We start from the raw sequence: 21,530 nt of genomic DNA, 5'->3' as shown, positions 1-21,530 counted from the left end.
CTGGACAAAACTAAAAATAATGGATGGGAAAGGGCCAAAATCATGAACAGATTGTAAATATTACTATTCTAAATTTAGTTGCAAGAATAACAGGTTTTGCATTAGCATGCATTTTCTGAAGGTTATAAAGTCTGAAACTCAAATATTTGTAAGTTTTTAGTAACTTTAGTCCTCAGTGATATGCCAAAAACACAGAATTTATGACCAAAAATATGAGACAAAAATCTGGACATTCTGCAACATTTTAATCAGCTGAGATGTGACATATGTATATACATACACATTTATATATACACAGACATATGCATATTTGTGTTGGGGGGGGGGGCGTGCAAGTGCATAGCTATTAGTACAGAGGTAAGTAAAATGGTAGGCATTTATCTTTTTGTAATGCTAACTTTGAAGGCTGTCTTAAATGAGTAACTGTTGGTAGTTACTCTTCTGATACCACCATATAGGCACATGTAAATTTTGTCTAGCTTCTGCATTTATGGGCATGCCATGCATGCTTCTTGCTGGAGCCTATTATGATGTCATTCACCAAGCTAAGAGGATAAACTGTGCATTTGTCCCTCAGTACTTTTCTGCCACCAACACAGGTTCGATTTCAGTACTAATGTACATCTCTGGATGGTTCTCATTTTTTGTGTGTAAAATGTACAGTAGAGAGTCGGTTATCTGAACATTGATTATCTGAAATGTCAGTTATCCGAACGCAACCTTCCAAAGTTTTTGGGTAGGAAAAATTGTAAAGTCTGAATATGTAAACTTTTTACGTATTTGCTTGTGCATGTTTTTTAAGCTTGTAGCCCGCTCGGGTGTACAAAATATCCTTTATTGTCCAATGGGATAGCTGAACAGTTGAAAAGTGTATTCCCTGCTTGGAGAAAAAAATGTAGAATTTTTTTTATCCGGTTCAGTTATACGTTTGATTATCTGAACAGTTTGATGATCTGAACTACCCTAGGTTCCATTTAGTTCGGATAATTGAGTCTCTATGCATGCCTGTGAGCGACCTGCAGTGGTACTGTATGTAATACCCAGAAGATGTGCACAGTGTGAAACATTTTCACAAGGGTCAGTACTTCAGTTCAGCCACCTGGAGAAAGTAATGATAAAATCTTGAGGCTCCAGTCTTGGTCTTGAAGATGGCAGTACTGGAGAGTGGCCAGCATAAGGATGTCCTTTATGCGATCCTCAGTCTTAGTTGAAAGTTCTGGAGCAGGCAATAGATCCATATGGCAAACATCAGTCAGAACCCCCTTCTTCACTGATTCTTCTCACAAGATGCTTCCCATCTCTCAGGAGGTGATAGCTGTCAGTTGACTAATGAGAGGCTGACCTCCCTTACCACTGACTGACAAAAATTGAAACAGTAGGAGCCAGTGCTGTGGGGTAGAGTGATAAAGCCCTAACTATAGCCTGGACACCATGGGTTTGGCTTGTGTCTTGGGTATCTGAGGTGCTGGCAGGAAGGGGAGGATGAACCTGCCATCCCAGTGAAGAAGTAGCCCCTGGATGTAATAGACAAATTCAAGAGAGGGGGAGAATGAGTGTAGGTCATAAACAAAAAATCCTTTCGGCAGAGGCAGTCACTGGCACAGCCCCTGCAGGATGCCCTTAAGATACATATTGGCCCCAGCCCTGCAGGGACTGGCCAGTATCTTTACCCAGGATACTCTTGTATCAGTAGCAACTTGTAAATCAGTATTTGGGGTAGAAGGATGAGACATCGCATTATTCCATCTAGTAGAATCTGTTAGTAAGGAGGGCTATTTTCCAGCCTAGAAGCATCTGGAGTCATTTCCTCCCATTTCTGAGAAGATGTATATGTATGCCCTGTAAAGTCTACCACTGGAATGGAGTGACATCCCCCATCAGCATTCTAAGGCATATGTTTATGTAATGTCTTTCATCTTTCCTCCCCATAGAATCTGTCCATAAAGATCTGTGTTTTTGCAGTCTGGGAATATCTGGTCTCAGGTTCTTGTCTTGTGTTCTTCAGAAGGCAAATGCTGTGTAAATCCCTGTTGAAGTGAAGTGGTACCCTTTTTGAGCATCGTAGGTTGTTATTCCTTTCTAATCTGTTTGAACCAATGTGGGATGCGAAGACCCCAGCATAATTCTGTCTTGTTGCCAGATAAGGAGTCCAGAGCTTTGAACAGGGTGAAAACGAAGTGAAGTTAATCAAAGAGATCACTGCTGCAGTAGCACTCAAATCATAGAAGTTTCCAATCAGACTTACAGCTCTGTAGCAGGCCAGACTCCTCTTAGCTTAGGATGTCCTCCAGTGGGCAAATGGGCCATTCTCTTCCATGCATCATGGACATCACCCTGATGATGAGTAGAAAGTAGAGAGCAGCACATGCCATCTTTAGTCCTTTTAGGCCACAGTCTAGGTGGAACTTCCCTTTACAACAACTCTGTTGTTAAGGAGTGGAACAGCCTCCCTCCCAACATCACAACAATAACTACCCTCACCCCCTTCAAAAAAAGCCTTAAGATCTCATCTACAACATCTCTGCTATGTAACTGCACTAACAATGTTTAATCTCCAGTTAGTAATTTCAACCAACTAATACATCTTTCTCCCTCTCTATTCACTCTACCCCACCCCACTACCTCAACTTTTCCTTGCTCTACTACTCCAGTTACACTTCCCTCTCAAATCTCTCTGCTTCTCCCACTAAATGTCCTCTTCCATTCCTTAATACAGCTGACTTCCTATATATCCCACCTTCCATTACTAACACTGCTAACACCCTTAGCTTTATTTTTCATCCTCTTCATGTCTACAACTTTCCTACTTACCCTAACTTGACCTTTGCCACCTACTACATATTCCTTCTCCCCTCTTCTCAGAACTCTTCATATCCACTTTATCATTAACACACATCTCATCTTACCTGCATTATTACAATGTATATACAACCCAACAACTCTGAAGTGTTTAATGTTTAAACTCTTGTCGTTGTAAGGTATTATTTTTCAACAGGATTATTTATAGACTTAAAAATATGTTATATATATTCATGTAATCCAAGTTTATTTCTACTGTCTAATGTATCATTTTACTCTGTTCTTGGAGCTTTTCTCCCCAGACCTCTGCCGAAAGAGGACGTGTGTCCAGTCGGACTTTTCCAGTTCGCAAATATAAAATATATAAAATAAATAAATAATTGAGTTATGTGGTCCTTCTGCGCAGTTGGTTAAGCACTCCCAAGAAATGTGGATGTGATGCTGTGTATGATACTGGATTTATGATTTAGATACATACTAGGGTGAGGACTCGCCTCCTACCCAGCCATATAAAGGCAGAGCTACTTGATGCATTTCTGAACAAAGACCTCCTGTTTGGGTATGCTGCTGAATGTGTATTCAAGAGACTCAAGGAGATAGCAAAACCATGCAACTTTAAGCAGCTTTTTCAAACCCAAACACAAAAATTCAATAGAAATTACCCATCTAAATATTGACCTTTATACTCTAAACAAGACAGGAATAAGTCAGATAAAGGGAAAAAGGGCAAGTTCAGAAAAGAATGGCAAGCAAATCTAAAAGAGATACCTGAGGTCTCCAGAACCGTGATTTCCAGAGGAAGCAACTATCACTCATCTGGGCTACCCTCATCTTGCCTACCCCAATCCAGTCCTCTGTCCCTTCTTCTGCTTCATCTTCATCTTGAGAGAGTTGGAGGATGCTTATCCTTTTTTTTCTCAGAACTGGGAAGACATTACATAGGACCAATGGATCCTGAACATTGAGCTTCAGAAGCAGGTGGTGTCTTGCATGCTCAACCACTAGGAACCAAGATTCACCTCCTCCTCCTTTGCATCAAGAAAGTGATTTCATGGTGTATAGGGCAACTGCAGGGCAACAAACAACTGATTCAAAAAGTTCCAAAGTGCTGAGAAATTCTTCCTCTTCCAAACCAGTTCACTATTGTGCCCATTGTGCTGAGAGATTTATTGGAGCAAGGAGCCATAGAAAGAGAACCCAGAAGAGAGGAGAGCACAGGCTTCTACCCCAGATTGTTCCTGGTACCAAGAAGAGAGGACTCTTGGTGACCCATACTGGACCTATCCCATTTAAATAAGTTACTTTTCATTCCAATGTTTAAAATGTTAATGCTCCAAAGCAACCTTCTGCTAATATCCCCTCAAGTGTTCATGATCATCCTGCACCTAAAGGATGCTCTTCTCCACACCACCATTCCAAAGAAGTAGTTCCTCAGGTTTGCAGCAGGAGAACGAGGAGCACTACTAGTTTATATCCTTGCCCTTTGAGTGATCTGTACCCGCAGTGTATACCAAATGTCTGGCTACATTCATAGCCCTCTGTGGGACAAAGAACATTAATAGTTACCTTTACAGGGATGGCCATCTCACTCTATCAGAACCTTGGGGTAGGGGGATGCAAGGCTCTGGACTTTACCCTGAATTGCTTCAGAAGGCTAGGCCTTTCAGTCATTCAGTGCAAAGGAGTCCAACCTCTCTCCCTTATGCAGCCTGATTTTCCTGGGAGGCACTTTTGGATGTGAACCTGCAGAAGGACTTCCTTCCAGGGAACAAGGATGCCTCTTTGACCCTATTTCTGCAGAATATCCTCTATTAGGAAGTGATGTCAGCCAAGGAGTGTCTTAGGAGTGCTAAACTAAATTGCTTTCCTCATTCTGATGGTGCCACTGGCCTGCTTGCATGCGAGGAGGCTGCGGTGGTACTTCAAAACAGGTGGCATCAGTACAGATGACCACTGGAAACCAAGATTCATCTCCTGTCTTGCAATGAGGAAATAGATTTCATGGTGAATATAGCAATTCCAATGTAGTCTGAAGTAATCTTTCAGAGTAGCTCAGCCCACTATCACCCTGCAGATAGACTCATCAAATCTAGTCTGGAGGGCTGATATGGATGTACTTCAAGTTCAGGGGACTTTGGGCCAAAACATGAAGAAAAAGCATATAGACATGAAGTAAATGGTGTCTGTATTCTCACTTTTTTATCTGTTTGCTAAATTGGTAAGCTCAGTGGACATGAATTCTTTTTCGGGGTGACCCTGGGAGTACTGTCTGGTTAAGTGATTTGCTCAAAGTCACACAGGTGATCAAACTGTGTATCCTTAACTATAGGAAGCAGCTCATTTAGAGCTCTGAGCATTAATCCTCTGTGCTAAGTGCCAGAGAAACATTCAGATAGATTTGGAAAATTTGTCCACCAAATCCTGATAGGCTCTACAGCTGTGATGTGGTGCATTAACAAAGAGGGAGGGACCCACTCATGCCTACTATGCAGGCTGTCTGAACAAGCATGGAAGATAGCCCAAGAAGTAGTGAGGACTCTGACAGCAGCCTACACCCCCCCCCAAAAAAAAAGAAACATGTTGACAGGCTGAGCAGATCTCAAGTAGACCCTCATGAATGGTTGTTGAACAGTGATGTCTTTCTAGAGCTAATCACTGTTTGGGGAGTGGCAAGAATCCATTTTTTGTTTTGCCCCTAATCAGGGGACTGAGGAAGTTCTGCTGCAGAATAGTAATTCCAGGAGCTAGATGTATTCTCCCTTAGATGAGCAGGTATTTTTTCTTTACACGTTTTCCTCCTATGCACTTGATCCCTAGTGTGTTACTAAAAATCAAAGAGGAGGGACAAAAATTCATTTTTAGTGGCTTAACTTGGATGACAACACATATTCTCTCTGATGCACAACATATCAAGGGAGAAGTGGAAAGTGTTGCCTCAGTGGTGGACCTTCTCATACTGAGTAAAGGATCCCTTCGGCATCCCACCCTGGGTACTCTAAGGCTTAAAGCTCTGATGATTTCCTTTTAATTCCAGCTAGCCATGTATATTCTGAGGACATGCAAAACATTATGGGTGAGGCTGGGAAAGCAGACACAAGGCCATCATATCTAGCAAAGTGGAAAAGATTGTGTCTCTATTGCCTATCTTTAGACCCAGGATCAAGACCCAGCTAAGACACAAGTGGCAGTGGCCTGCCAGTACTTTACAAATCTGACCTTTTATGTACAGTTCAATCGTAAAGGTTAATGTTTCTGCTGCTTCAGCCTGCCTGCCTACGTTTTCAATAAAACAATTCTCAAAAGGAGGTTTTGCGTCTTTAATCTCCAGGGAAAGAGTGTGTTCCTCCATGATATCTTAATTGTGTCTTAGATAAACTGACCCAATCTCTATGTGAAGCAGCTGTTTTTGAATCCCATAGTTTTTTTTTTAATCTTGTAAGACAGTGTTCTTGGTGAACACTTCCAGGTGGGTTCTTCCAGCAGGAGTTCAGAATTACAGACATCATTGTGCAGGAAACCTTACTAATTTTCCATCAGGAGAGGGTGCTTCTTTGCACTAGTCCCTTTTTGCTTAAAATGGTCACAGAGTTGTCCCTTAGCATTTTGCCTGTGTTATTTCCTAACTCTCAAAATAAGGGGGAAAGAACACTTCATTCTCTGAGTGTGTTTTTACAGCTGTAGCTTTTTCTTCTTTGGCAGAGGGGAAATGAAGGGAAACCTGTCATCAAACAAACTCCAGATGGCTGGCACATTGTATTTTTTATTACTGCTTTGCTCAGAGTACAACTGTTCCTTGGTATGCCAAAGCTCATTCTGCTAAGAGAGATTGCAGCCATGACAGCATCCCCCAGAGAGTTCAGCTCTTAGTCTGTCCTATAAGCTACCACCTACTCCTTGGTGCATACATTCTCAAAACACTGCATGATAACTATGACTAGGTTTGCTTTTGCTGTATATACTGCAAGACTTACTATCTTAGCATTTTTCCTGCTAACCACTCTCTGTCTTTTTGGTGTATGAATATTCCTAATAAGTAGTGACAGCAATAGTGAATAGTTGGATGAATATAGTACAGTTGTAATAGAACTTATTATAAATGTAAATGTTTAAGTACATTGTACAGAATAAGAATGGTTGTTCATCAGTTTATTTAACTGACTTGAATAAACTTTAAAAAAGAACTTCTAAAAAAAAAAACTCCTACAGGGTGTCTTCTGACTTTAGTACATCCTATGGGAACCTTAACTTCTGCGAACATACTGGCTACAGAAACTTCGGTTTTGATCCTGGGTTTCATATCATCTGTGTAGTATAACTACTGTGGTTTCCCTTCTCCTGGTTGTCTCGCTTTATAATTTACTTCACTTAATTTGTCTTCAATTTCAGACCAACATTGCCATCTTGCAAATGACTTGTTTTTAGCAGTGGGTAATTACATAAGTATCCTACATTATTCAGTCTGTCCACTTCATGAAAGGGACTGGCCACTGTCAAGTGCCAGTACAGCAAAGAACATTCTTCCATGACTCAAGCTCCTCCTTTTCCTCAGACAACACCATGCCTCTCCCTGTTTACTTCAGATCTTGTCTTCTGCCATTTGCATCATAAGCAATCAACTGCAGCTCAAGCAGACCGAATTCTGCAGGAGCGACTACAGTGGCTGCAAGGTACCATTCCAGGGCACCCACAACAATTGTGTGATGTGCCCTGGGGCCTGATCAACTCAAGGAACCATGTGACATATGCAAGTCTTTCGACCAAAGGGCCTTAGAAAAACAAAATAATAAATTTATTCTAGAAGGGCCTCTGCCCCAGAAGAATCCAAGAAAGAAAACAAGGAAAAAGAGAAAAAAAGAAAAAGTGGAGCAGTCAGCACTTAGGTAGCAGGTCTTCTTCGTCTAAGTTGCTAAGAATGGAAGCTCAGACTGCCAAACCGACCTGACTGACTATACAGTCACAGCCAGGATCAAACATTTCCTCTTTAAAGACCCATTTCTTAGGCTTCTCGAGTCACAATCTTTCTTTAAGTAGGTAGGCAGGGAAATTTTAATTGGAGAAGGAGCTGCCTGGATACTTAAAGTGTAGGTGTTCCTCCACACTTTCCGCTCAGTCAGAAGTCCCTCCATGCAGTATGATTTGGATTGCATTAATGAGGGCCTTCATCAGAGCTCAAATTTTCATGAGTGTCATTTTTTTATGTCTAGGGTGGAAAGGACAGGGTCCAGTGTGACTGAGCCCATCCCAAAGTGACCTGAGAAAATACTGAAACTTTCTAAGTGCAGGCCATATTGGAGTAAGGGTCCCCTTGACATCTCAGTGGTGATAGCAGTAGTGACCAAAAGAAAGCAGTCTGGAGAGAGGCCAGCAGCCCCATCTGCCAGTAAAGATTCTAGAGAACAGGCCAATATAGGAAAAAGAGCCTTCATATCAGATACTTTTGCCCTGTGAATCCAAAACTACTTGATGCACATGAACCATGTGCAGCATGAACTAGCCGAGCAGACCCTAGATGTGTTGTGAACGACCATCTATGCTAGGTACTCAGAGGCACAGGTGTTAACCATATCAATCATATCTACCATGTCCATGCACATATTGAACAGTGTGGCTAACAGCAGCTGTAGTGGCTGAGACAGGCATTATAGTGCAGTGTGTTGCATGGTTCATACTTTTGGACTTCATAGAGAACTTCAGTGTGTTTTTGAACACCCCTTTTGATGGGAATCTCTCTCTTGGACCTAAAATGAAGGAGAAAAATGTTTAAAAGTGAACAATAGGAAAAAAAACCTTATCTGTTACTGGAGTTAAGTTGACTGCCCCTTAGAGATCATTTTCAAGGAATCAAAAAGCTCTATGAACTTATAGTTAAAAAAATCCCAGTAACAGCCCTTTGACCAGATTCAAGGCAGAGGTGTCCCCAGAGGTCATGTGGTCCCTTTCAATGGCTACTACTATAAAGTCAGTGGTGCTCCACAGAATCTTGGCTTTTATGACCCTTTCTAAAGGAGGCAGCAGCAAAATTCCCAGGCACTTGCCTGGCCTGTTCCACTCTGGAGACACTCTCTCTTGCTGAAGCAAAATATATGGTTGGGCATCACTTGGGATTCACATATCAGGGAGATAGTAACCAGTGATTATGTAATTAGTTTTTTTCAGACAGCAAAGCCATCTCCACTATGACAAAATGTTCCACCCATAAGAAAATGCTTGTGAAAGTGGCATTAATAAGCCTACTTTCCAAAAGTGCCACCCAGGAGATCTCACCAGGCCAGAGGATATCAAGGATTTATTCAAGAACCTCCTCAACTAGAGCCTAAATCAGTATGTCAAGAAAAAAAATTTGAAAGGTATGGTCATGTTACATTTCATCCTTCATTGTTTCCAGAAAGGAGGTTGGATGTATTTGTTTAATTCCCAGGACACATATTTGCATATCAGAATTGACAAAGTTTCCCAGGGGTTCTTACATTTCTGAGTCAGAGTCGGTTATTATCAATTTCAAGTTTTGCCATTTGGTCTTGCCACCGACCCCAGGGTGTTCACCAAGTGTATGGTAGTGGTTGCCTCTCATATGAAGTTTCAGCTAATATGACTCTTCCCTTGTCTAGGTGACTGGCTCCTAGTCTGCATCACCTGGGAGTCCCTCATAGAGGTAAGGAATTGCTTACTGCAAGTTTGTCTGTAGGAATATTGATCAACAAGGAGAAATTGCAAGTGTAACCCTTCCAGAATTTTTTTCATCTAATGCCATCTGGACTGTATTCACAGTATAGTCAAACTACTTCAAGACTGCATCTTTACAATACAGTTTACAGTAAGCCATCTCATGAATCTTTTTGTCCCACTAGTGTATGTAATTCTCAAAACCTTGAATCTGGTAGCAGCCATGATTCTGTTAGTGCAGCATGCCAGACATTTCATAAGTGTATTGCACATTGCACTGGACCCTGAGGGTGTATTGGTCACAGAGCAAGATGTAGACAGGCCTGTCTGTCTCTCCTGCCTGCTGAAGTCACCTTCTTAGGTAGGTGTTTGGACAGTCAGAATTTGAGCAAGGGAGGTCTCTCTGTGTGGCCTGTTCCAAAGACCATGACTACCAAAGATGTCTCTGCTCTGTTGTGGGAGAGCATTGTTCAGGGCAGACAGTCCAAGAAATATGGTCCCAACAGGAGGCTGACCTTCACATCAGTGTGTTGCAGAAAAGGGCGGTCCTCATAGCATTGTAGGCCTCTCAGGACCTCCTCCCTGAGCATGTTATATCCCTCCACGCAGACAACATTTCAGTAGTGTGGTATCTTAATAAGCAAGGTGATACCAGATCCTACCTTTTATGTCAGGAAACTACATGATTGTGGGAATGGATAATCTCTACACATTTTCTGTTAGCAGAATACATCCCCTGTTGGATCAGCTGTCTAGAGGACAGGCTCAGCATGTGTTTCATGATGCCTCAAACAGTCCCTCAGTCCACATGTAGCTTGGACCTTTGACCCCTGAGAAAGCCTTTCTGCAGCCTGTTTGCATCCCTAACCAACACCAAGTGCAGCAACTTCTTTGCCCTTTCCCCTCCACAGGAACAGACTACAAATGATGCTGTCATTCAGCAGTGGCCGATGGGTCGTTTTTATGCCCCTCCCATCCCAGTTTCCCTTAATAATGAAATTCCTTCATAAAACTAAGTTGTGTAGTGCAGCAGTTACCTTCTAATCCCATGCTGGCCTTGTCAGTTGTGGTTACCCTTGCTGTGGCATCATCTCAGAGAAGTCTGTGCTTTTAGATCCCCTCCTGGATCTCCTGTTCCACCCATCTAGCAGTCTTCACCCAGACAGATACAGCCCCCTTCAGTTAGCTGCATGGTTTCTCCAATTCCAATAATGGCCAAGGACCAATCATACCCATCCAGGCTAGCCCATATCCTTACTGCTTCTCCAAAACTTTCCACACAAAGTTTTAACAAAAGCAAAAAGCTTTCATTGTGGACTATTTAACATAGTCTAGCTCCATTTTTGGCCTGAGTTCCATCACTTTTACTTCCTCTTCTCTTTTCTTTTTGATGTGGGGATTAGCTTTTCCACAGTTAAGGTGTGCAAAGCATTTTTCTGTAATTTTCATAAAGGCTTTAATTTTTAGTCTTTAGTTTCCCAAAGGATATGGAAAATGTTCCTAAAAGAGGAAGTATTTGCTTCATTGACTTGATGTCCATAGGCAACTGAGATTCTAATGTACCTGCAGTCTACAAAACAATATGAGCAGTTATCCCCCCTCCAACAAGAGTGGTTTAGAATATATACAATATTACTCTTTCTAGATGACTTTCTGACTGTTTTGGTTTTTCACCTGCTTAATCTAACAGGTCCCTTCCATTTAAATCAAAGGTTCAGTCCACTAGACTACTAGCCAGTTTTGCTTTCTTCAAAAATTGTTCCATTGATGATATATGTGCCAGTACTACATGAGCTTCACTACATACCATTGCTAAGTGTTGCAAACTGGAAGTGATATTTTTGTCAGGGTTTTTCTTTGCCCCGTATGTGAAGTGGGCAGACTAGATAATGTAAGATATTTTAGTTATGTGATTATCATAACACTGAATTTTGATTATCATTTTCTGTCCCCTTCACCAAACCCTCCCTCCTTTCTCCAAATTGTTGCCTGTTGACTCCTTACAGACCTCACTGACCTCCTGACCCCTGGCTAACAGATTTCTGTCATAATAAGGTTAGGTTTGCTGTTAGGTGGGCAAACTCAGTCTGATGTTACCGGGGAGGAGAATAGCATTGTGGGAGGTAGGGGAGCATCTTGAGCTGAGGAAGAGTACTATTTGCCATATCAGCAGCTGGTCATGAGCAGTCACATCTGCAAAGTGGACAGACGTGGATAATCAAGATTCAGCATTACAGCAGGCTTAATCTTATTTCTTCTTGTAGTTTGAAGTGTCCGAGATGACCATTTTGTTACATGCTCTCTGTTTTTTTTTTTTTTTGAAATGTCCTTATTTCCTCTTGCTATAGCCATTGTAGTTCTTAATCTGGCCTATAAGTCTGTAAAATGCTGTATCACACTTTTAAAGGGGGTGATTTCCTCTTCCCCTGTATCTTTTGCTATATCCAGCAAGCATTATGGATATCTGCCGTATAGTAGCTCAAACAGTAGAAATTCAGTTGATTCTTTATGTACTTCTTTTATACTAAAAAGACGATATGGCAGTTATTGGTCCCAGTTTTTCCCATCTAGCTCTGTAATTTTCCATCACATAGTCTTATTAAAGCATTCAAGTAGCCAATCTGTTTTAAGAGTCCTTAGCTGTTTTACTTTTAAGAAAATTGATAAGTTTCATGCATTACTTTAGACATGAGTGGAGTACCTTGGTCAATATATTTCTCCGTGAATTCCTACTTTAGAAAATTTGTTATTTTGTTGTTGTCTTTGTGTTGACTCTTTTACTCTTTTTAGGGGTATTGTCTCAGGAAATGTTGTACAATCATTAATTGCTAGGATGTACTGATGACCCTTACTCGATTTTTATATGTGGACTTTGTGTTTATTGCTCTTAATTTAAGTGGGACATTCTTCTGCTACAGTATTACATTTTACAACTTTTAATAATAACACAATGACAACAAGCAGTTTCTAAACATTTAGCAGTTAAATATTCAGTAATGTCATGTGTGATAGTATGCTTTGAGCGGTATGTTGTTGGCTAGTATTAACTGTTTTATAGTCAGTATTTCTGTCAGTAACCTTTCAGTATTTTGCTGAGTGCCCTTTTCTAGAGCATTTAAAACATACCACCTCAGATGGTATGAATGTTTTTCTTGTCAGCAGGCAAAGAAACATACTTAGGTGAAGGCTTATCATTCCTGCTAGATGCCTGTAGGTCTTACTTTCAGTTTCAGTTTACAATACACTTTCTACTGAAACAGCTAGCTGTTCAAAAGATTTAAGCCACTCTTGCACACTCACTTTAAGGTGCTAGGGGTGCCTTTTTGACTTTATCTACAACCAGGCCTTCTTCTGAAAATGTGCCTAAAAGTATTTTACATGATGTTCTAACCACAGTTTCAAAATGTTTATTAAATCAGCCATTTGAGATTTTACTGGTCTGTCCAGTTGTGAAACTTACCGGAACTATGCTTCAAGTGAAGCTTTAGCCATAGCTAAAATTCTTGATGTTCTTCATCTCACATTGCTGCAGTCCTTACATATGGGGTAGTCCGCTGTCCTCGGTCGGCCCGAATACCAAAGTATAAGGCTGACGTCGGTCACGGCGCTTAAAACTGACATCAGGACGTCAGGGTACAAAAGCGCATGACCGACGTCATTTCCTCAGTCTTTTTTGCCGCATGGTCCGATGCAGAAGCAGCGTTGCAAGTGCCGTTCGGCGTTCTGAAATTTTTCGAATTCGGAGTTTCAGACCGAATCCAAGTTGGCTAAGTACCCCGTTGGGGTATATTTTGTTTTTTTCTTGCCTCAGTATTTTACCGGATGTCAGAAAAAGTGAATAACTGTATTTCTTGTGGGAAACAGATACCGCATAGGGATTATCATTCTTTGTGTATTCCTTGTTTGGGGCCTGAGCACGACGTTGTTGGGTGTCGCTTTTGTGCTAGGTTCAATAAACGCACTATTAAGCGAAGGTTAGATTGTGCTAGGCTGGTCTTTGGGAAGCGGTGCAATTATAATATGCCGTCGGATTCTCCGGCGCCCGCTTCTCAAGAAGCGCAAAGACAAAGCAGCTAAACCCAGGCAAGATGAGTCGTCCGTTCGGACGCCGGTTCTTTAGAGGCTTCAGTGGAACCGGTGGTTCCGACGGAGACTTCTCTGGAGTCTCAGGGGGAGACTTTGATTTTGCAGGAGGTGGTCTCTCAGGAGGCAGGTCAAGCTGAAGGGGCTTCTCAAGTTACTGTACTCCCCTCCCTTCCTAGGGTGGTTAGGCCTTCTCCTTCTGTTTCCAAGGCTTCTCCCAGAGGCAGGCCAGTTTTAGCTTCTGTTGGTGTCACTCCTAGTTCAGCAGGGTCTGTGCCTAAGAAGCACATGCTTAAAATGGCAGAAGATTTGAATACTCTGATTAGAGGGTCTTTGCCCCCTCCTGATAAGAGGCCTAGGGTGGAGCCAGAGTTGGGAAGTTTTGAGCAGGCTTCGGATGTTTCAGAGTCTTCAGCTGAAGACTTGCAGGAGTACTCTCCTTATTCTGATTCTGATGCAGATGATTCCACTCCTTCAGCTTCTCCTCCAGAGGATTTTTCTTTTTCAGAGACACTTCATTCTATGAGGGAACATTTTAAGTGGGAAGGTCAGGACTTCTCTGATTCTAGGAAAAGGCTTAGGAGTTTTGCTGTTACCCCAGCATAGGCCCTTGGCTATACCCCCTGTTCTGGATGTTGTGGAAGATGTGTTTGCAGAGGCTTCACTTAATCCTGATTCTCTGCCTCCTGCTCCTGTTAAACCGGATAGGTATTACAGGGTGCCTGAGGCTCATAAATATCTTTATAAGAGTCCTAGGGCGGACCCAGAAACTATTAGTCAGGGACCTAAGGGTGTCAAGGCCTCTGTTGTAAAATCCGGTTCCTCTAGATAAAGAAGCCAGAGCTTTGGATAGATGGGGAAAGAAGGTCTATACATCTTCTACCTTAGCTATGAGGGCTTTGAATTGCCAGTTTCATATGTTGAAATATCAAAACTTTCTTCTTTCTCAATTGAAGTCTAAGGTGGATGCTCTGGCGGAAGGCATTGAGTGTAAAGAATTACAAGATTTGGTGCATGTCTCTGAACAGGTGGGTAAGCATTCATTACAGTGTGGTTTTGATGCTGTGCAGGCCTCGTCTAGGGTGGCTGCCACTGGCTCAGTTCTTCGCAGGCACGCCTGGCTGAAGGATCAGAATTTATCTGAACATGTTAAGACAAGGATTTTGGATGCTCCTTTGCAGTCTGATGTGTTGTTTGGTTCACCTGTGGAGTCAGTCTTGAAGAAAATGGAAGACAAGGCTAAGTCTATGCAGGCTGTTAAAGATTTTTTGCAAGTTCAGCCTCCGAAGTTTAGTAGGAATTGGCCTGCTAAGGGGTGGACGTATCCTTCTTATGACTCTCAGTCTAGGGGTAGATCTAGACGAGGTAGGGGCAGAGCTCAGAGTTCTTTCAGGCCTAGAACAGGGAGTTCACCTGCACAATCTTCGGTGAGGGCAGGGGCCAGTCCTTTCGTAAACAGGCCCAATGACCTACTTTTTCAGCTGCCAGATCCTTCTTGCCTGGCAGCACCTTTGGGAGGAAGGTTAGCTCTCTTCAAGGAAAATTGGATGTTGATTACCCAAGACAAATGGGTATTGGATATCATACACCAGGGTTACAAGTTTTATTTCCATACCTTGCCTCCTTTCAAAGGCATGCCGGACGTTCCTCCTCAGCAAAGACTAGAGGCTCGCAAACAAATTTCTCTACTACTTCAAATAGGGGCCATACAACCGGTCCCTCTTCCAGAAGTGGGCCTAGGATTTTATTCTCGCCTGTTTCTAGTACCAAAGAAAGGAAACACGTGGAGACCAATTTTGGATCTATCTATCCTCAACACATATCTGGACATTCCCAAGTTCAAAATGTTGACGTTACAACAGCTTTTACCTCTGCTGGGCAAAGATCACTGGATGGTGACTCTGGATCTCAAGGAGGCTTACCTTCATGTTCCTATCAGGTCCAGTTGCAGGAAGTATCTGCGTTTTCGGGCTGGGACTTCACATTATCAGTTCTCTGCATTGCCCTTTGGCTTATCTACTGCCCAGAGTGTTCACGAAGGTTCTGGCTCCAGTGGTAGCTTTCTTCAGGCTAAGAGGAATACAGATCTATCCTTATTTGGACGATTGCCTGATTCTGGCCCAAGAAAAGGACGAACTTCTTCATCATTTACAGTATGTGATGGCAGTGTTAAGATGCCTGGGGTATTCTGTGAACGAAATAAAGTCCAGTCTAGTACCCTCTCAGGACATGTGCTTTCTGGGTGTGAGACTGAATACAGCATCCCAGATGGCCTTTTTGACCCCGGACAAACAAAAGAATCTTTCTCTTTACTTCCACCAGTTGTCTCGTCAGTCCAGGCTGACTGCAAGGACAGTCCTTCAAGCCTTGGGGTTCATGGCATCTTGTATTCTGGTACTTCCCAATGCCAAACTGCATATGAGGAAGCTACAATGGTATCTCAAGAATGTATGGACACAGCACTGCCAAGATTTGGACACTGTCATTCCAATAATACCTTGCATTCAAATGGAATTTTTGTGGTGGGCTCAGGAATGTCACCTAAACAAGGGACTCTCTGTGACCCGGCCAGAGGCGAGTCAGATTTTAACAACAGATGCCTCAGACAAAGCTTGGGGAGCTCATCTAAATGGAAAATGGGTACAAGACACGTGGCCTGCCAGACTTCAACATCTACATATCAACTTGAAGGAGATGTTAGCAGTCCAATTTGCATTGATAGCTTTCAAGGATTTACTTCTTCCAGGGCAGGTGTTGATTCAAACAGACAACACAACTGTCATGTGGTTCATCAACAAGCAAGGGGGAACGCTTTCTTATCCTCTATGCAGACAAGCAATGATTTTGTGGGAGACTGCTCTCAGTTTACAGCTAAATCTTCAGGCAAGGTTTCTGCCAGGAGCACAGAACTCCTTAGCAGATGTGTTGAGCAGACAAATTATGGATCCCCACGAGTGGAAATTGGATCCTCATGTATTTCAGAGATTGACAGTGTTATGGGGAACTCCAGACATAGATCTGTTCGCTTCTCCACAAAATTACCAGCTGCCAAAGTTTTGCACAAAAAGGTTTCATCCCACAGCTTGGAAAGTGGATGCTCTCTCATTCAATTGGAGCAATCTTCACGTGTATGCCTTTCCACCTCTGCCTCTCCTCCCAAAGGTACTGCTGAAGGTCAGGCAGGACAAGCCAAACATGATTTTAATAGCTCCAGATTGGCCTCGACAGCACTGGTACCCATTACTGAGAAGTCTGGTACAGGAGCCTCCATGGCCTTTGCCTTCGATTCCTCACCTGCTGTCTCAGGAGAACAGTCATTTACTCAATGTCAAACTTCATTCTCTACATCTGACAGCCTGGCATATTCTGTTTTAAACCCTGGAGGGTCTCAGCTTCCACAACAAGTTTTGAATGTTATTTTGGAGGCCAGAAGGCCTAGTACAAGGAAAGTTTACGCAGATAAATGGAGGAGATTTTTATTTTGGAGTACAACTAAGGACTTTGATGTTTCTAAACCTAATTTAAGTGTTGCTCTTCAATACCTTACTGAGTTATTGGACAAAGGTTTGTCCTTCTCCTCTATAAAGGTTCATGCTGCAGCAATTTCTGCTCACTATGACTGTGACCCACCATTATTTTCTCAGCCTTTGTTTAAGCAATTCCTTAGAGGGGCAAAGAATATAAGACCCCCACGTAGAGCTCCTACTCCTGCTTGGGATCTCAATTTTGTGTTGGAGAAACTCACTCTACAACCTTTTGAGCCTGCAGCATCGGCAGAGTTGAAATATTTATCATGGAAGACTGCTTTTTTGTTGGCCATTACCTCTGCGAGAAGGGTTTCTGAATTACAGGCCCTTATGGCAGTTGAGCCTTTCTTAATTTTCCACAAGGATAGGGTGTCTTTGCGTACTAACCCTTCTTTTATGCCTAAAGTGGTTTCTAGTGTGGCTTTAAACCAAATTATTCATTTGCCTACTTTTTATGCAAACCCCCAAAATAAAGGGGAAAGGATTTTGCACACCTTGGATATACACAGACAGTTGCGATATTATTTGAGCAGAACTAAAGAGTTCAGGCAGTCTCAGCAGTTGTTTGTTTCTTTTGCTTTGGGTTCTCAGGGCAAACCTGTTTCAAAACAAACTATTTCTAAGTGGATTGGTTTTTGTATTGCTTTCTGTTATTCCCATCATGGTAAGGAGATTCCAGCTGGGATTAGGCCTCATTCCACTAGGGCTACTGCCACTTCTACAGCTTTTTTAAGGGGGGTGGCTACTAAAGATATTTTGGAGGCAGCTACTTGGAGTTCAGTGCATACTTTCTCTAAGCATTACCACCTTCCACTTTACTTTAAATCTAGGGCTGGATTTGCCACTGCAATTTTACAGGGCATGTTGGCAGCTCCTAATGCTTTATAGTGTTGCCATCCTCCCTTACCTCTGCTTTGGGATTCTACCCATATGTAAGGACTGCAGCAATGTGAGATGAAGAACATAGTACAGTTTTGTACCTACCATAAATGTAGATGTTCGAAGATCCACATTGCTGCAGTCCAATTTACCCTCCCTCCTTCCCCTCTGTTGTTGTAGGTGGTGGTGTGATTTGTGTTGTACATATTGTAAATATGGTTAGTGCACGGGTGGTTGGTTAGTTTTTGCTGGTTTTTGGCTTTGGCCTTTCTTGTTAAGGCCTTCTGACATCTGGGGCAAGAAAAGACTGAGGAAATGACGTCGGTCATGCGCTTTTGTACCCTGACGTCCTGATGTCAGTTTTAAGCGCCGTGACCGACGTCAGCCTTATACTTTGGTATTCGGGCCGACCGAGGACAGCGGACTACCCCATATGTAAGGACTGCAGCAATGTGGATCTTCGAACATCTACATTTATGGTAGGTACAAAACTGTACTTTTCATTCTATGGTTCATATGCAACAGCATCTTCTAAATCCATGGAAGTTTTAATTGAATTCCCAGTTAGTAAAATTAGGGCATTATGGCCCACACAGCTTGTTCTCCCTAGCAGCATGCCTTTCCTAGTCCACTAGATGTGCCTTATTGGCATCCTCTGACCCATGTTTCTTCAAAGGTTGGCTGGATGTGAGGATTTCTTATGAGGGGCCCATCATTTTGGAAGTGTCTTGTTGACGGGCGATCAAGTGCTGGTTAGTATCTGTTCTTTTATGAAGGTTTAGAAAAGTGTTGATCATTGGCTGAACATTATTGCATTGCTGTTCAAAGAGCTGTTGGAGAGGTCACTAGAGTCTTAATATGAGTCATCTAAGCTTCGGTGATCTTCTCCATCTTAAAGAAAGCATAAGCAGCAATGCTTTCAGCATACTCAACTCACCAGCAGAAAAATGTTTTTGGTTTTATAAAAGTTCATCAAGCAGCTGTTTTCACTGTTATGAGGATTCTTTTCCCAGGACAAGTCCTTTGTATGCATAATGGTTTTAATGCTAATATTATTAGTTCAGCATTTGTATGTACTAGAAGGCTTGTCTTATCTTGTAACACTCAATCCAAACTCCTCGCAGGTACAGCACGTGCCAAGGCCCAAAAAAAACAAAACAAGTGTAAAAAAAAATAGGGCCAGCATCAAGTGGATGTTGCCAGTATAAATTTATTAAATACACATATCCAAACAACTAAGGGTGTCAAACAAACACCCCCCAGTAAAGCACAAAAGTGCTCTGGAAAAAGCAAGCAAACTGGTTTCGGCTATATTAGCCTTCTTCAGTGCACAATTCAAATTAATGAAAAAAGAAATCACATCAGAGCAGCAGTATTTATAGCATCTTAAAGACATACCAATCAAATCATTATGTACTTAGTGGATTCCTGTTAAAGCTATATTTAGAAACGTTCATTCAAACCAGGGCTAACAAGACCACCCAGTTTGATTATCCATTTTCTTTCCTTATTATTTAACATTGTGTGCCAACCACTTTTGAGGGACCCTTTACAGGGGCCCTTTAATTTTGGCAATGACTGTAAAATAAAAAGAGGCAGAGGGGTTCTTAAGTATATGTTTATAAAGTACACTAGAAAGTTTGTGATTCCTTATTTCACTCGTGTTCCGAAATCCTGATGCGTAATGGTCTGGATGTCTGACCCACATAAAAAGCTGAACAAGGACAAGAGGCCAGATACACCACCCAGTCCGAACCACAATTGGCCAGAACCTTTATATCAAAAACTCTATCAGTATTAGGGCTGGTAAATTCCTTAATTTTGAAAACTCTCGAACAGTGTGTGCAATGACCACATGGATAAGTACCACATAATTTGTCACACAAAAGCGTATGTTGTATAGGTCCAGCTGAGACCTGGGAAGAGTGTTTATAATGGCTCAAAAGTGAGCCTAAGTTTTTACCACGTCTAAAGGAGAAGCAGCATATCTGGCCCACCTTAGAGGCTGATTTTGGATCTGACAACAAAATGTTCCAATGTTTCTGGATAATAATCATGAAAGATTTAGTGTTGCGTCCATATGTAGTGACAATTCTCAAAACATCCTGGTCCCTGGTGTTTTATCCTTATTTTTATATTGTAGGAGATCTTCCCTGGCTTGTGTGGATGCCCAGTTGCTGGCCATGGCAATATTGCCCACTTTATACCCCTTTTATGAAATTGATTAGCTAGGTCCAACTTATATTTATGGAAGGTATTATTATCAGAACAAATACGTATTACTCTCAGAAATTGAGATTTAGGGATATTACGTATCATGTGTAGCGGATGAAGGCTGCCAACATGGAGTAAAGAATTATACTGGGGATATTTTCTATATATTTGTGTCCTCAGTCTGGTCTTCATTTCTGGTGATGATCACATCCAAAAAGGTAATTTGCTCCAAATCAAAATTTACCTTAAACTCGATTCCCCATTTATTTTGATTAAGATATTCCACAAACTCCAAAAGATAAGCTACTTTTCCATTGCCTGGTTATCACCTTTACTGCATTAAGTTGAGTTTTGTACAATGGCTATCTACAGCTACACTTCAGACTATTTGCTGGGATCTGCCTTATGTCCGTTCCTGAATTTGGTTGAAGCTTTCATCTTGTTTTTGGTTGCAATTGTGGGGTGATGTACATTTCATTCCTCGTTTGCTGAACTTAATGGAGTTTTGGACATTACACATACCACAGAGGTGACTTTTCATTTGTATCTATTGGATTGTGAATCGGCTTTTGGGCTCAGTGGTTTATATATATTTATTTATGTGCAATTTCCTATGGTTATCTAACATTGTTATAGTCAGTACCCCATTTGATTCAGTTCTGGCCTAAATATATTTGCTTGGCGGACTGTGCGACATGTTCGTTTGACTTTACCGTTTTGGTATATTCATTTATTAATATGTATTGGGTCATTCTGTTTTTGGGACATTTTCGATGCAGTCAAGAAACTCCTTTTCAAAGAGTTTTTTTATCACCATTATGTTTGGCCAATGTATGTACATATCCAATTATTTGCCTAACAATATATGTTTGTGAACTAAGATGCAGCAAAACTGTTTATGCCGGATTCAAACTAGGTATTTCAGTGTCAGTTCGGAATCATTATTACGTGTATGCTCTATCCCCTTTCAGTATTATTTTTTAAGCATTTCATCGTTGGTTTTCGGTGATGCTTTATGTAAAGGGTTAACAGGGATTTAGTTGTACAGCGTTCATGTAGGATGCACATTGCCATCTTCTGGGTTGTTACTGATTCACTATCATGTGGACACCATTTTGTTCTGTGTTTATTGTCTAACACATTGTTGTTCAAATACATCGCCGTTTAATTGAGTGATATTTTATGCTGTTTGAACGGGTTGAGCAGATACATCTACTAGCTCAACTTTATATTTAGTTTTGGCTGTCTGCATGATACTAATTTCATACAGTAATTTAATTTCATAATTTTATAATCTTTGCTAACTCATTGATATGGTTTAAGCACTTGTCAGGCATGATGTATGTGAACAGTTTTTGAGTTTGA

General features: G+C 41.7%; 1 protein-coding gene across 5 annotated transcripts in view; it reads left to right on the top strand.

The window, feature by feature from the left end:
* Positions 1-21,530, top strand: part of DROSHA (drosha ribonuclease III) — a 3,547,421-nt gene that overhangs the window by 1,886,881 nt on the left and 1,639,010 nt on the right. The window lies entirely within an intron of this gene.

The sequence above is a fragment of the Protopterus annectens genome, chromosome 3.part0 (genome assembly GCF_019279795.1).
Source record: "Protopterus annectens isolate FY-2018-M chromosome 3.part0, PAN1.0, whole genome shotgun sequence".
NCBI classification, from domain to species: domain Eukaryota; kingdom Metazoa; phylum Chordata; order Ceratodontiformes; family Protopteridae; genus Protopterus; species Protopterus annectens.
This window is presented reverse-complemented; position numbering and strand designations above follow the sequence as displayed.